Source organism: Camelus ferus, chromosome 24 (assembly GCF_009834535.1).
Source record: "Camelus ferus isolate YT-003-E chromosome 24, BCGSAC_Cfer_1.0, whole genome shotgun sequence".
NCBI lineage: Eukaryota > Metazoa > Chordata > Mammalia > Artiodactyla > Camelidae > Camelus > Camelus ferus.
In genome coordinates, this window is record NC_045719.1 from 23,043,280 (window position 1) to 23,056,739 (window position 13,460).

General features: G+C 38.7%; 1 pseudogene; it reads left to right on the plus strand.

Moving 5' to 3' along the window:
• Nucleotides 1–10,677: 10,677 nt before the first annotated feature.
• Nucleotides 10,678–12,125, plus strand: LOC106731004 (annotated as a pseudogene).
• The last annotated feature ends 1,335 nt before the right edge of the window (nt 12,126–13,460 follow it).

The window sequence follows — 13,460 nt, forward strand, 5'->3', positions numbered from 1 at the left end:
CAGTACTCTCTCAGATTGTTGACAAGGACCTACATAGTCTGGCTTTTATGCATCTTGCTTAAATTATCTCCTTCCAAACTCAAGATTTTATTTATTGTGTCCTCTTTCTTCTCTTCTTGATAAGCCTGGCCAGTAGTTTGTCAATTTTGTTTAGTCCTTCAAAAAACCAGCTCCTGGCTTGATTAATTTTAGTCTATTTTTCTTTCTTTCCTCCCAGATAGTTATTATTTATTTTCTCTGCTGACTTTGGGTTTTGTTTGATTGTTCTTTTTGTAATTCTTTTAGGTGGTGGGTTTGAGCTTGTTCTTGTTTTTTTGTGTAAGAACCCTACTGCTATGAACTTCATCTTAGGGCTGCTTTTGCTGCATCCCATGCAATTTTAGTGATTGTGTTTTCATTCTCATTTATCTCAAGGAATTTTTTTAATTTTGTTTTTGATTTCATCATTGACTCACTGGTTTGTTTTTTTTTTTTTAGTAACATGTTGTTTAGTGTCCATGTAGTCTTTATTCCCCCCTCATTTTTCATTCTGAAGTTGATTTTTATTTTCACACCATTCTGGTCAGAAAATATGCTTGAAATAATTTTCTATCCTCTTAAATTTGTTGAGGCTTCTTTTGTGTCCAAGTATGTGATCTATCCTAGAGAACGTTCCATGTGCACTTGAAAAGAATGTATATTTTGTTTTGGGCGGGATGTAATGTCCTGAAAAATCAATTTAGTCTAACTTCTCTATTGTGTAATTTAATATCTCAGTTGCCTTATTGATCTTATGTTGGGAATATCTGTCCAATGATGTGAATAGAGTGTTAAAGTCTCCTACTGTCATTGCATTCCCATCAATTTCTCCCTTTTGTTCTGTTAGTATCTGTTTTATACATTTAGGGGTTCCTATATTGGGTGCAAATATGTTAACAAGCGCAATATCCTCACCTTGTATTGCTCCTTTGATCATTGTGTAGTGTCCTTTATCTTTTTTATGGTCTTTGTTTTAAAGCCTATTCTGTCTGATATGAGTAGTGCTACCCTCACTTTCTTGTCTTTTCCATTTTGCATGAAACACCTTTTTCCATTCTCCCTCTTTTGCACTATGTGTGTCCTTTACCCTAAAGTGGGTTTCTTGTAGGGAGCGTGTTGTTCGTTTTTGTTTCCTTATCCAATCTGCCGTTCTGTGTCTTTTGATTGGAACATTTAGTCCATTGACATTTACAGTGATTATTGATAGATGTGTGTTCAGACTCAATATTTTAGAATAATGCTGATAGTCATCTTTAAAAACCATATTGGACTTTTACTAAAATTTTATTAAACTTGTTTCATAAGCTCTTGTTATATGAATAAATGGTTTTATTCTTTTCTTTCCCCTCCTGTTAAGGGAACAATTCTTTTGGCATAAATACACTGAATAATCAACCAACTAATCAATTAAAAAAAAAGGGAGAAAGAGGAGACAAGATCAAGGACTTGGGAAAAGAAAGGACTATAGTTACATTCACAAAAGAATGCAAGTAAGGACAAGCTCTGCCCCCCACTTTATTTCTTCTTCCCCTTGTCTCCTATGAGGAAAAGGAAAATACAGATGCTGCCATAATGTTCAAGACTTTCAAAAATTTACTCAGCTCAATATTTTCTGAAATAAAAATTTTAATTGGAAAAGTAAATTATTTTGTATTATAAAGATTACTTTGAAAACCAAGTATACACTAATTAAAACTATGATGATTTTTCCATAGTAACAAATATGTGTTAAAATTTTATTTCTCCAAGGATTGTCTAAGAATATTAGTAAAAACTTTGTTTAGAAGCAACAGTCAATTAAGGCTCTTACTTTGGGTAGAAAAATAAACATAAAAGCATTTTATATAGCTATCTCTTCTGAAATAAAACTTGGACAGAACATTGTGGAAAAAATAGAAATAACATTGCAGTGATTTTCACTTTTTTCTGATTTAGAACATAGACCAAGAAATGAGGATGATATAGTTTTTCTGCTACCAGATTAAGCCCATTTGACCTACATGTATTTAACCAGTAACCCTCTCCCAACTTTTTTTTTAATACTAATTGCCTCCCTAGGTTCTCATCTATTTTTGATCCACCTGCAGGCTATGGTTGAATTTGTATTCCTAAACCACTCCAAGTGTCCTCTCATCTGTACTTCAAGATGCATTGCAGCTTTCTTTATTTCTCAGAGACCACATAATATGGTCTTGTTTGACAAGTATTGTTTTCTCACCTTCTTATTTCATTTCCATAATATCAAAAATCATCCATTCTCACCTTTAACCACAGTTCTTTATTTACTTTCCAACCTAGATAGCAGTGTTTTTCTAACATCTTTGACAAAACAGAAAAAAGGAAAAGAAAAACAAACAAAAATAAACACATTTGCAGAGAAATCTGTGCCATCATTAATCATACAAACATATGTATAATGGGAAAACCACAGAAGAGGGGACAGAGAAAGAAGCAGAAAAAACATTGGAAGAACTAATGTTAAAACAGCTCTCAAATTTAATGGAAACATCAATTTATATGGTTGAGAAGTTCAAAGATCTCCAAGTAAGATACATACCTATACAAATATTAGACTCTTTAGCTTTAAGATTTTAAGTTATTTTTAAGGTTTTTTTCCTCTCTCTCTCTTTTTCTCTCTCTCTGTCTTTTTAAGAAAATCATCGCAAAGAAACAGACATATCCCGGGAGACACTCAGTCTTTGTGTGCCTGTGATAATCCTCTGTTAGTTATCCATTTTCCCCAGCACGTGCGCGCACGCACACACATGTCAGAGCCTTCTGGCACATAGTGCTGCATTAATCAGCCAGGATTCACTTAAATGTAACTATGCAAGGAAGTCTGCCTTCAGCACAGCTTCATTCCTCTTTGCTACTCACAGTCAGCTACTGCGTTCCTCCTCCTTCGTGGGGCCCCTCATTCCCCTGAATTCCTACTGCATGTGTGAAGCATCTTACCCCTGACAGCTCTTTTACTCACATAGACATTTTCAAGCCCCTTTTACTCCCATAAGACTCTGCTATTCACCAGTTGCTGAATGGCCAGCCTAACATAGACCAAAAATCTTATCCCTTGGATTTTTTTAAAACAAACTTATAAATTAATCCATCCCTATGTATAGCATTAACATAAATATGAAGGGACCCAGATGTGCACCCTTCTTTGAATATTCTGGGATTGTTCTGTTGGTACCAAAGTATCTGAACACACAACTTAAGTAAGGGTGACATTTCCTTCTGAAAAGAATCAGCTACAAAACTGTCAATCATTTGGGGAAGAATTTAACATTGGACCAGAAAATAAGTATGTAGGGGGGTGAGATTTAAGAAAAAATTTCTTCTTTCAAAATAAAGTTTGATTGAACTAGGTACTGGAAGCTTAAGGCTATGATGAAAAGTAGTTGATAAACACTTTTGAAGACCTGCCTCCTAAGTTTTTATATCTTAACATCAATACTGAATGGATTCATAGTTTACATAAAGGACTGATAGAAAGCTCAGTTGTGCCCATCATTTATAATTATCTCTGAGTTAGCTTAACAGGTCACCTGATATAAATCTATTCTATCTAATTAAGTCTATAGTTAATCAAGAGTGTACTTTCAAGTTCTTAAGCCAAATTAACTTTGAACCGGAAAAGTAAAGGGAAGCTTTTTAAACTGATCTTATTAGGGGAAACAATTGTTCTATTAAACATGCTTTTTTGGTTGTACCTAAACTATTTGAATTTAGATGTATATCGCATTAGAGGCAAGGAATAATAACGTTCTAAGTTATGATAAGTAGGCATAATTTAACATTATTCCTGAGTCAATATTTGTTACCTTCAATTGTACTATAATAATGTTTTCAGGAGCTCCTGGAAAATATAGGTTATGTCTCCCTGCAAGAAATAGCTGTATGCAGATTTTTAAATCCCTTTATTTAACATTCTCTGTCTCCTTTCTTGTTATCAGTTATAATTTTGTTACTCTATGTTCTTTCTTCTTATAACCTATTATAATTCTTCCAATTTTCTGCATTTTATATTTTTCCATTTTATCTTCCAAACATAAACCTGGTGGCAAATAGTTATAATTGTGTTCAAATAATATCATGAATAAATTTTGAGCCATTGCATGAGGTGTGTACTAGTTGACACATATTTTGGAAGTTTTATTTTTTGTTCACTTGTAAACGTTTCAGATTTTCTTTCTTTCCCAGACTTGTTTGCATCCTGTGTGTTTAAAATTGCTAGATAACTAAATTCCAGTCTGCTAAAGTCTAGATGACGAAAGACTGTTTGCTGCTGGATCATGATTTCATGGCAGATTAGATGGACTTTGTCATTATTGCTAATAAGACAAATTTTCACTTCTCTAAAATTCTTTGCCTGATATATTGGTAACTGTTACTTTTGCTATGGTCTTTATTTATTGCTATATTCTCTTGCGCTTTTATAGAAATGCTCAATAGTATTTTACTCTAGTCAGCACTTAAGTCATTAAGATATATTCAGTGAAGTGAGTTTAATTAATTTTAAAAAAGAAGGAAATACTACCAGAGTAACCACTCCCATCCTTATAATGCTCCTTGTTGCTCTCTTCACCACAGCGCCAGCTCACAGGCACCCCTGACACCACAGATGCCATCACTAAACTTCCTCACTCAGCTGACTGTCGGCTCAGCCCGTGCAGCTGCGCCTCCCCAGAGGACATACGTCTTTTAGGACTCCTCGCCTCCTTAGGGGAACTGGTGGGGCCAATGGCAAAACATGCTGGTTCTCACTTGCCATCCAGAGGGCAGGGCAGGAACTTCTCTGCTTGTCCAAATCAGGGGGAAGCGTGTTTCAACTTTCAGGCAAAGCTAGCCTGTTTTATTGGTACAAGCATCCAGGAAAAAATTTTAGCTGGCCTAATGAAACATACTACAATCACACCCTAATTTTTGGTAATCATAGTGGGTGACAGACACCAACAAGACTGCCAATATCCAGTATGTGGGAAAGGCCATTACCTGGTGGAAAAAACCTAGTGACCAAAATAAATAGAACAAAGACTCACAGTGAAAGCATAGTAGTTAACAATATAGAAGAGAAGGCCAGCAGAAGGGTCAGATAGCACTGCAGGCTGATGATTAATATGACTAGTATCCACTCCAATTTCTCCCATTTGCAGCTGCTGTGTCAGAATCTGAGATGCCAAGGGGGAAAGCCCCATGACTTCAGAAAAGTTCAACTGCAAATGATGATGCATCAGAGATTTCAATCCATCCTCCCTGAAGATAAAGACGATCAACGCCCACTGGGCAGAGGTGCCACCTCCTTCCATTCCCCGCTCACCGTCTCCACCACTGTAAACAACCCTGCGACCCCTACCGCTGACACATGGCAAGGAGATCTGGGCCCCCGGTGGGGACAAAGCCCACGCTTAGCTTGAAGCAGTCATCAAAGATGAACCATCAACTCTTTGCCCCTTGAAAGATTGTAAGGCTCCAGACGCCTCTAGGGGGGAACATTAGAACAGGCATACAGCTAGACATGAGCAGGGAAAGGGGAACGCAGTCCAAACCATACATCTTGTAAACTAGGGCATTTCTTAGGCAGACACAGAGAAGCAGGAACCTCTGGGCTGACAGGAAAGCACACATTTTGGGGCAACAAGCATCCTGGAGGCAGAGAAGGAAAAAGTGGGGAAAGGTGAGACTCTCTGGCATCCAAATGTCACCTTTTGCTTCTTAGGCCCTTCTCATAATCAAAGTAGTCTTGCACGTAAGACGTGCCCATCATGCGCTGACACCAGGACGCTTCGGATCCAGACTAAATAAGGACAAAAGCCCCTCCTCCCCTCAGGAAGGTGGAGCTGGGATGGAAAGCAGAAAACATGACCCCAAATCCCCCTGTTCCCATGACTGTCCCAGTCATTTATTTTACACCCCGTGTAACCGGCTTGCCAAGGACACAGCACGGCCACTCACCCGAGGCTGCGTGCTCTCCATCTGAGAGTGTGCCATTGCTTAATAAATCTTCACTTTGCTTTCTTAACCTCTGGGTCTCACCCCTGAATTATTGCTGCAATTATACAAAAACCTACTCTCTGGTAACAAAAACAATCCAGTTTTAAACTTACATAGGACAAAGTGTTGTGTGAGAAGAGAAAAATGTGTGTATGCCTGGCAACAGATGGTCTTGGTAGCATAACTTAATTCTGACTTTAATGGGAAGTTTAGATTAATTAAAGGATATTTGTTTGGGTAATAAATTATTCCTCTCAGTTGCAGGTTCCAGTTTGGAACAGCTTGAGGATCATTTGTCTTTTCAAAGGAGAGACTCATTAAGATCTGAATTAACTGCCATATGCTAGATTTCTTTGTTTTGAAACTGTAGAAAAAAAGAAATGTATTGCAGGAGATGAATGGCCTGGTCAAGGGCTCTGGGGGAAATTAGTCAATGTTATTTGAGGACACCTGGGCTCCATCAGCTGTCTCAGAAGGAAGAATGATCCTGCTGCAGTAAGGTGACACCCAAGGACATCCTAGTAAGGAAAGTGCAGTTCCCACAAGGGAGATTTTCTCTGGTTGTCTGTTGTGTCAATGATGGACACTGGAAAATGGTAAATTAAGCCCCAAGTTCTTGGTCGGGTGGTCAGTGATCATCTCCGCCTGCCCCTGAGGATGAGCTGAGTTACAGCTGTCACAACTTAGCATCATTTTGTTCTACGTGTCTTCAGACCTGGACCAGATTGCTTACCATTTCAACTAACGAGTTGACAGCATGGAAGCCATAATGGGATATTTGCTGCAAATAAAGACAGACTCAGAAAATGAAAATAAGGATGAATTCTCCTAAGGAAGTCTGTGTATATAGCCTTGCCATTCCTAGCGGATGGAGAGATAAAAATTATAGTGTGGAAAAGAGAATTCAAGCTGACTTCCACATAAAACACATTTCAAGACAGGTAACATAGAACAAAGAGCCTCAAATAACACTAGAGTCTGCAAAAGGAAATAAAAGCGCAAGAAAGCTGTGAGTTTAAAGTATTATGTTTCTGCAGTCATTTTCCCAACAATTTTAGCCCATCAAAAATGTTCACACTTTGTCTGTAAAGATAGTAACGTTTGTGATGCCCATGACCACTTACCCTGATCTTATTTTGGCCACAATGTAAAGTGTCCCTGACAAATAGCCTGTTTCTTCATGAGCAAAGTTTGAAAAAGTGCTAAACTGCTTCTGTGGTCAGATCCTCCAAGTGCTAACAGATCAGAGGAATCTGAACGTCACCAGCCTGGACCTACTGCTCAGACACCAAAAACAGAAAACAGAGCCTCTGGTGCCAACACACAGCACACACAGGAGTGAAATAATTGTCAGTGTTTGTTAGTGCGTATTCAGTGCTCACTCATAAATGAACAGTGAAGTACTTTTTCTTTATTAACTCATTTAATGCCCATGACAACTTTAACAGCTATGTAGTATAATCATCACATAATACAAATGAACAAGTTAATGCACAGAGAAGGTAAGCGTCTTTACCAGACAGGCTTGATGTTAACACTGAATAGACAGGTGTTGGGGGTGATCATTAGAGATAAGCATATTGACAGTAGAAAATGTGACAGCTGTTAGCCTCATATAAGGGAAGTTCCTGTAAAAGCCAATAATTATTTTCCATTCCCGGAATACTACTCAGCCATAAAAAATGACAACATAATGCCACTTGCAGCAACATGGATGGACCTGGAGAATATCATTCTAAGTGAAGTAAGCCAGAAAGAGAAAGAAAGCTACCATATGATATCACTCATATGTAGAATCTAAAAAAAAAAAAAAAAAAGAGACAAATGAACTTACATATAAACCAGAAACAGACTCACAGACAGAATACAGATTTGTGGTTACCAGGGAGGAGAGGGATGGGAAGGGATAAAGTGGGAGTTTGAGATTTGCAGATACTGACTGGTGTATATAAAATAGATAAACAAGTTCATGCTGTATAGCACAGGGAAATATATTCAAGATCTTGTAGTGGCTCATGGTGAAAAATATATGAAAATGAATATGTGTATACTCATGTATGACTGAAGAATTGTGCTGTACACCAGAAATTGACACAACAATGTAATCTGACTATAACTCAATAAAAAAAGAAAATTCTAGAAAGTTCCAGAAAGCAAAATGATAATAATAATAATAATTTTCCATTCCCATTGTCCTTGCTCTTCCCATCTTCTTTCCCCTTCCCTTCACAGAGCACAGTTGTTGAAGGGTAACAGCTTGCTGAACGGTGGTGGGAAAGGGGAGAGGAGACATCCTGAGGCACAATGATACTGTGTCTGCCAGCGTCCAAGGATGTGAGGTGCTGCGCTGGGTGTAAGATACCACACAAAAGCACTTTGGCTGTGTACTCACTACCACCTGATTACAAAGCACTCTGTGGCCGTGGAATCTACGCGAAGCACGTTGGTGGCGTAGGGTAACATGCTGAAGGGGTTGGGCGCAGATGCAGCAGGTGGCAGCGATGGAGGAAATGAACAGCACAGCTGCAGTGTCGGCTGCACTGAGCAAACAAGTAAATAAATACACTAAAGATAATGAGAAGCAGGTTTCTCATTAGAGGAAGCACTTCAAAATATCCGAAGGGTAGAGAGACATCACCCTTAATGTTAGAATCCACTATATGTATCATTCATATATATATATTTTATATATCATATATCTTGTCTAATATATATCATATATCATACATGTATATATCATATATATCATGTGTATAATAGATCATTTATATATCATATGTAGTATATATCATGTATATATCATATATGCTATATATGTGCTATTATATATACCATAGCTTGATTTTTAAAAGACCCAGAAGTAATGACACCCCAGTGGAAATGAACATATCCAGTACTCAGATCTTGGTTTTAAATACCATTAGGGCTCTTTAGATAAATATTAGAAAAATGTAATACTCTAGGACTGTGACAGGGAAAGGACAAGAAGAGCTTAGAACATCTTACAGTGGCAGATGCTTAACAAATGTCAGAAACATGTCAAGAAGATACAAGAGTCAGCTTGAAGGGGCTCCCTTCTGGCCAACAATGGGACGGTTAGGGTAGCAAAATAAATGATAATAGCAACAGATTCAAAGCATTGAATGAAAAAGGAATCTATGAGTTCATTCTGCTATAAATAAATTATGAACACATTTATAAGTAGGGGGAAGTGGAAAGCTCTTTTTTATATTAAAATGCCCATAATAATGTAGAAAATGAGGATGAAAATGGAAAAGTCACAGTCTGGCAGTCACCATAGTGCTTCCTGTTTCAGATAGGAGTTGACAACGGAAGTTAAGGTTGATGGGCAGTAGTTAATGGACAACAGGCCATTGGCATACTCTAGGAAAATACTCATCATTGGCAAAAGAAAAATTGTTAATTTACAGTGGGGCAGAAACTAATGGGACCAAGCATTTATGGTGGACATCATTGCTGAGTCGGGGGAATAGATAGATGTTCTGTGCATCTGGTATGAAGCCCTAAGAGGAACAAACACTCTCTCCCTCTCTCCCTCTCTCTCTCTCTCTCTCCGCTTCTCTCTCTCTCCCCCTCTGCCAAGAAAGCATGGCATGGGTCTAATCATGAGATACTACTGAACAACTCAGTTAAGGGTCAACCTACAGAATTTAAGGCCTATATATTAAATGTCTAAGATATTAAGGACAAAGAAAGGTTGAGAGATTACTGTAGTTTGAAGGAGACTGTATTAATATAGTGATTAAATTAATGAGCATTTCTGAATGAGAACGAAGACCAGAAAGAAAAAAGAGACATAGATGGGCAGCAATACTTTGTTTATTTGAATTCCTTGATTTGGAAGATTGTACGGTGGTTAGACAGGAGGGTGTTTCCCTATGTAAATGTAATAAACACTAGAGTATTTAGAAGTGTTGGAGAGGTGGGCTATGGAGCAAACGCAGCAGAATAGAATTTTAATCATTGGGTAACCTGGGTGGAAATAGGAGGTTTTATTTTTTGTACTGTACTTACTCTTTTAAATTGAAGTTATTTCAAAATAAACTATTAAAAATAATAATATATATATTATTATATATATATATCCTACCCCCAGACTGTAAATCTATAATCAGCAAGGGTCATTTAAAGCATATAGGTGAATTTCACTGTGTGCCTTCATAACACTGAGGGACATTACTGCATCAACTCATGGTGAAATTTATAATCATAGGAATGATATTCAGACTGGGAGTTCAGTTAGAAGGCCAAATATTAGCACTACATTTTTAAAAACTCACTAATTTTTTTTAATCTCAGTTTTTAAAAGTAAGTTTCAGTTATCTGGAAAATAATTGTACAGAGTCATTCTTCTTCCAGTGATGGTAAATAAATACAACATCATTGTAATGATTTACGGCACAGTTCATTTATTGTTTGTACGTCAAGACAAGTAGGACAGATGTGCTTCTCATAGTGTGATCCTTGAACCACCTACTATGTAATTATTTGGAATGCTTATTAAAAATACACCTTTTACTGCTGCTCTCTCGCTGCTGCTTCGGCTTCCTGGCTCCCCCGCCCCCCGACGGAGAGGGCGCCGGCCCTGGATGGTCAGGTAGCTTCTACCTTTTGCCACCCATCCCTGGCCACAACCAGCATGGAGCAGACGGTGGCAGTGGCGGCAGCAGGCGTGGAGGAAGACGGTGGGACGGCTGCCAGCCTGTGTGGTGGACTGTGGCACCAGGTATACAAAACTAGAGTATGCTGGAAATACAGAACCACAGTTTACCATCCCTGCTTGTATTGCTATTAAGGAGTCAGCAAAAGTGGGTGATCAGGCTCAAAGGAGGGTGGTGAAAGGTGCTGACGACCTAGACTTCCTCACTGGTGATGAAGCAGTAGAAAAGCCTGCATTTGCAACCAAGCGGTCAGCCCACCGTGGTACCGTGGAAGATTGGGGCTTGATGGAAAGGTTTGCGGATCAAGTGATCTTTACACATTTAAGGGCAGAACCTGAGGCCATTATTTTCTCTTGACTGAACCTCCACGGAGCACTTCAGGAAACAGGGAGAGCGCTGCTGAGTCTGAGCCCTTGGACACTGCAGGCTTGCGCACTGCTGCACGGGCCGCTCTTGCCGCCGCTGCTTCCTGGGCCTCTGGACAAGGAGGAGAACGGGCGCGGACAGGCACGGGGATAGACAGTGGAGACGGTGTCACTCACGTCACCCCTGTGGCTGAAGGGTATGTGACTGGCAGCTGTATCGAGCACATTCCAATCGCAGGACAAGATAGCATGTATTTTATTTGGCAATTACTGAGAGACCGAGAAGTAGGAATTCCCCCAGAGCAGTCCTTGGAAAGTGCTGAGGCAGTAAAGGAGCGCTGTACTTTTGTCTGCCCAGATTTAGTAAAAGAATTTGACAAGTATGATACAGACGGATCAACACTGTCTCAAAGAAAGAATTTTCCGTTGATGTTGGGTAGGAGAGATTCTTGGGACCTGAAATTCTTTGTTGTCCAGAGTTTGCTAATCCAGACTTTACTCATCCCATCTCAGAAGTTGTAGATGGAGTGATTCAGAATTGTCCTATTGATGTCAGACACCCTCTCTACAAGAACATTGTCCTCTCTGGAGATTCAACCGTGTTCAGGGACTTTGGATGATGTTTGCAAAGAGATTTAAAAAGAACTGTAGATGCCAGGCTGAAATTAAATGAGGAATTGGGTGGTGGTAGACTGAAGCCAAAACCTATTGATGCACAAGTCATTACACACCACATGCAGTGATATGCTGTTTGGTTTGGAGGACCCATGCCGGCTTCCACGCCTGAGTTCTGCCAAGCATGCCACACCAAAAAGCATCATGAAAAATTGGACCTAGCATTTGTCATCACAATCCAGTGTTTGGAGTCATGTCGTAAAATTGGCTTCATAGTTTTTGGGGTTAGGGAGGTGGGGAAGAAGTAATATTTCTGATTACCTGTTTTGTCTGGATGGCTGGGTTTGAGGTTTTAAACCTGACTTGAAATAATAAGACCAAACATAATTATACAGGAAGATTTTAATAAGTATATCAACATGTGAATGTAGAGGAGATCCAAAATGATTAAGTGTTTTTCTTAAGGCTGAATGTTTGCATCTTATGTTTAACAAAAAGAAGTGGGTTTTAGTTCTTTCTGTGCCCTGGTATTTTGTATATTATTGAATTATCCAAGATTTGATGGGATTTATCGGTATGTGGATAGCTCTAAAATGCTCGTATTGTACACTTGGAAGTGTGCAGTGCAAGAGCTTGTTTATATTTCATACTTTTTATACTTTAAGGGAAAAAAAGTCAAAGAAAAACTAGTATTTGAGGGGGAAAAAAGTGACCAAGTAAAGGATAAATTCAAAAAATAGCCCATGAGACTTGGTGTACACACACACTCACAGGATTCCAGTTATTATGAATCGCTTCCGTCCTCCTTTGCCCCCCAGTGCTTTTCTCTGCAACTGCTCTGGGGACTAAGAAGCTAGTATCTTGGATTAATTGATGCCTGCTAGTGCTTTGTGATTATTCACATTCTGTTCCTTGCTTTAAAGGAAAAGTAAAGACTGTTGGACCATTATTGCAGTTCTGTGGTGCCATTTCTTATTTAAAAATGAATAATTTGATTATCAAAATTGGTATATTTAAAAACTAACACCATTCTAATAAAGGCACTGAATTTCTTTAAAAAAAAAAAAAAAACTTTTAGATCCACCCCAGTATTACTGAATCAGAACCCCTAAAGAGAAGGCTCTGCATTTCATGCATATCTGAATTTTAATCAGTGTTGCCTTCAGCCCCAGTTTATTTCTTACAGACCTGGAACTCAAATAGTCCCTGTGATGGTGGCTTACCTAAAACTTGCACTATTGGAAAAGCCATCAGTCTGTGTATCTTAGATACTTCACTTGTGAGAGCTAGATTAATTTTAATATTCAATGTGTCTATTGATGGCTTCATTCTGCTGTGAAAGCTAGGTTCTCTGTCCCTCAAAGAGCCCTTCATGCTTCAAACTGAGCATTTTTGCTACCTTTGGGGTGAGTCAAGTCCACATTGTAACACCTCCTGGTAGATGCAGCAAATATTTTCTATTAATTTCCTCAGATAAGGAAGCTGGGATGGATAGAGGCTAAATGACTTGCCTTAGGTTACATATTTCATGAGAGGAAGAAATCTAGTCAACAGGTCACTTGCCTCTGAGTATTTTTTTCTGCATGAAACACTGCTCTGAATTTTGGAAATCCAAAATAGATGATCCATAAATTTGGGGTTTTGTACACCAAGATTTGTGGAGATGCAGGCAGGGTGTCTATCTCATAATGAGTTTTGCCATTCCAACTTCCACCCACTGCAAAATGAATTTCTCCCAGGTCCCTCCAGCACAACAATTTCTCAACTGACTCCAGTAGGAAAGAGTGAA